The sequence below is a fragment of the Austrofundulus limnaeus genome, unplaced genomic scaffold (genome assembly GCF_001266775.1).
Source record: "Austrofundulus limnaeus strain Quisiro unplaced genomic scaffold, Austrofundulus_limnaeus-1.0 Scaffold16, whole genome shotgun sequence".
Taxonomy (NCBI): Eukaryota; Metazoa; Chordata; class Actinopteri; order Cyprinodontiformes; family Rivulidae; genus Austrofundulus; species Austrofundulus limnaeus.
The window spans coordinates 2,347,330-2,351,489 of record NW_013952418.1 but is presented as its reverse complement, the minus strand read 5'-3'; positions in this window follow the sequence as shown (position 1 = coordinate 2,351,489).

Sequence of the window (4,160 nt, the reverse complement as noted above, 5' to 3'; positions counted from 1 at the left end):
CATTAACACCTCTAGTAATATATTTACTGAGAAAAATGGTGACGTGTTCAATACTTATTTAACCCGTTGTATCTCAGAAACTACTGTTCACATTTAAACAAAACTCACAAAAATCAAATTTTTAATCTACCAGAACTGGTTACCTTTTCGAGTATATTTGAATAAAGATGGCTGCCACAACTAACTGACCTTAAGGTAGACATGTCATGCTTTTACATCATTCCTTTTCACATTTAAATCATTCAGTTGGGGTCTTTAAAAATTGGTGCTGCAATGCTTTGGTCTGAATTCCTCCTTATTTTAACTTTACCATCTCCTGTTTTCTGCTGTGTGTCTCAAATCAGCCGGTTTTGTTGCACTTTGGAATATAAACAAAGTTCTTTTAGTTGAACTACATCCCTCTTACACCACTACAGGTCATGAATTCATTGCTCCAAACATTAAGAAAGAAATATGTCTGAAAGTAATCCAGACAGTGATTATGTTGCACCTAAAATAGAACTGGGAAAACAATTAGGTTTGTATAGAAATGTAATTTCAGGGTTGAGTGTGCAGGTGTACTTTGCATGCAACCTTCCGTGTTAAATGCACTTCCTCATAGTGAATTAGATGATTATTGAGCTACGTCTGCTTTGTTTGTTTCAAGGTAATAATTCCTCCCAGCCCCCCTCTTTTTTTATTTTTTTAAAGCTGAATAAAGAGCACAGCTGTGTGCTCACTTGAGAGRAAGTCTTTTCATCGTGTTCCTTGTGTTGAAACTCAACAGGTAAGCAGCAGCATGTTTGACTTCCTGTCATGTGTGCAGCTCTAGAAGCTGACTGGGGTGCAAATAACTGCCTGAAGCACATGAGGTGGAACTACCTCACCTCACAGCATGCATGGTAATAAGACACATTAAAAAAAAGAAATTTATATGACATGATTGAGAGATCATATGACATCATAGATTAATAAAAAAGGGACAAACATCACAGTTAAATTTAAAGGTTCCACTTGCTTCCCCCTCATGAAACGAAAGCAGCATATGTTTATCTCCACTTAGGTTTTTGCTAATAAAAGTCGGGGCCCTAACTTCTATAAATGTGTGATCTGCCATGTCTTAAAAAGCAGMACATCCATTCAAGCCCTCTGTGCTCTTAAAGCCCTAATCTTGAAGGAGAACAGGTGTGAACACTTTTATTCTGCTCTCAAAAGATTTTAATGAACAAAACATGAATATGTTTCATGTTATTATTCACACCTGGGCTGTAGTGCCGGGGTGTTAACATCTGCTCTGTAAGAGTGAAAAAAAAATTGTTGCACTCTATGGAATACATGAAGAACAGCCCTGTTGCTTCYTGGCTTTCTGCTTTGTTGACTACTTATCAAAACAGAATAAAGTAGCATGTTCACGTCTAAGCCCTGCTGCTAATTTTCATGCTCATCCGGTGGAACGTAAGCAGTTTAGTGAGAGCGTTTTGCAGCATGAGGACCTCTTATAAGGAACACTTCCAACTGTTATTGAAAATCGGCAAAGAACAGAACTGTAATCACAAGTGGATTCCTGTCAGATAGATCCATCCTGTGATAAAAACATCCATTAAAAATCAAACAGAAACTGAAGGAATAGCATTTTCTGCAAAATTAATATGATTGTTGAAATTTGCTGAAAAACCTGATGCTAAGCTGAAAACTTGTAAGTAAAAATGGCAAAATGCTAACTAAAAAAATACAAACAGAAATGCTAGCTAAAAGTGGTAAAATGCTAACTAAAAATAATGACATTCTAGCTAAAAATGGGCCAATGCTAACTAAAAATAATAACATGCTAGTAAAAAGTGGTCCAATGCTAACAAAAATGACATGCTAGCAAAAAGTAGCCCAATGCTAACTAAAAATAATGACATGCTAGCTAAAAGTGGCCCAATGCTAACTAAAAATGACATGCTAGCAAAAAGTGGCCCAATGCTAACTAAAAATAATGGCATGCTAGCTAAAAGTGGCACAGTGCTAACTAAAAAAATTGGCATGCTAGCAAAAAGTGGCCCAATGCTAACTAAAAATAATGACATGCTAGCTAAAAGTGGCACAGTGCTAACTAAAAAAAATGGCATGCTAGCAAAAAGTGGCCCAATGCTAACTAAAAATAATGACATGCTAACATAAAGTGGCACAATGCTAGCTAAAAATAATGACATGCTGGCTAAAAGTGGCCCAACGCTAACTAAAAATAATGACATGCTAACAAAAAGTAGCACAATACTGGCTAAAAATAATGACATGCTAACAAAAAGTAGCACAATGCTAACTAAAAATGATTACATGCTAGCAAGAAATGGCCCAATGCTAACTAAAAATAATGACATGCTAACATTAAATGGCCCAATGCTAGCTAAAATAATGAAATGCTAGCTAAAAGTGGCCCAATGCTAACTAAAAATAATAACATGCTTGTAAAAAGTGGCCCAATGCTAACTAAAAATAATGGCATGCTAGCTAAAAGTGACACAGTGCTAACTAAAAAAATTGGCATGCTAGCAAAAAGTGGCCCAATACTAACTAAAAATAATGACGTGCTAACATAAAATGGCCCAATGCTAGCTAAAATAATGAAATGCTAGCTAAAAGTGGCACAGTGCTAACTGAAAATAATGGCATGCTAGCTAAAAGTGGCACAGTGCTAACTAAAAAAGTTGGCATGCTTGCAAAAAGTGGCACAATGCAAACTAAAAATAATGACATGCTAGCAAAAAGTGGCACAATGCAAACTAAAAATAATGACATGCTAGCAAAAAGTGGCCCAATGCTAACTAAAAATAATGACGTGCTAACATAAAATGGCCCAATGCTAGCTAAAATAATGAAATGCTAGCTAAAAGTGGCCCAATGCTAACTAAAAATAATGGCATGCTAGCTAAAAGTGGCACAGTGCTAACTAAAAAAGTTGGCATGCTAGCAAAAAGTGGCACAATGCAAACTAAAAATAATGACATGCTAGCAAAAAGTGCCCCAATGCTAACTAAAAATAATGACATGCTAACATAAAATGGCCCAATGCTAGCTAAAATAATGAAATGCTAGCTAAAAGTGCTCCAATGCTAACTAAAAATAATAACATGCTAGTAAAAAGTGGCCCAATGCTAACTAAAAATAATGGCATGCTAGCTAAAAGTGGCACAGTGCTAACTAAAAAATTGGCATGCTAGTAAAAAGTGGCCCACTGCTAACTAAAAATAATGACATGCTAACTAAAAGTGGCACAGTGCTAACTTAAAAAATTGGTATGCTAGCTAAAAGTGGCCCTATGCTAACTAAAAATAATGACATGCTAGCTAAAAGTGGCCCAATGCTAACTAAAAATAATGACATGCTAGCAAAAAGTGGCACAATGCTAACTAAAAATAATGACATGCGAGCAAAAAGTGGCACACTAAAAATAATGACATGCTAGCAAAAAGTGGCACAATGCTAGCTAAAAATAATGACATGCTAGCAAAAAGTGGCACAATGCTAACTTAAAATCATGACATGCTAGCAAAAAGTAGCAGAATGCTTACTAAAAATAATGACATGCTAGCAAAAAGTGGCACAATGCTAACTAAAAATAATGACATGCTAGCAAAAAGTGGCACAATGCTAACTAAAAATGATGACATGCTAACATAAAGTGGCACAATGCTAGCTAAAAATAATGACATGCTAGCAAAAAGTGGCAACAATACTGTCAAACTTAAAGGAAGCAAACTGCTGACCAAGATGGCTAAAAGCAAAAAGTAGTAAAATACAAAAGTTTAAAACACTTTACTTTTCAAAAATGTGTGGAATTTGTTTAATTTTTTTTTTCCAGCTATGATTTCTATTTTGGACTTGTTTCCATGACATTGTAATGAGTAGCTTTAATGTTTGACATCAWAAAGTGAACAGACAAGTCTTTGAGCTTGTAATTAAAGTCATTTATTAGGTTCAAGACATCAGTTTGCTCTCTGTAAACTAAGRCATTCAAAGCAATTGAGCTCTCAGGGAATTTCATGGAGCCCAAACAAAGGCRTGCGCACAGTTTGTGTCTCAATGAAAAATTGGATTGCTTTGTTTTTTTCCCCAAAGCTTGTGTACCAAAAACTTCAGAACGTTAAAGAGGCGATGCATAAAGCTGCTCCCAAACTGCCTCTTTTAAGCTACCA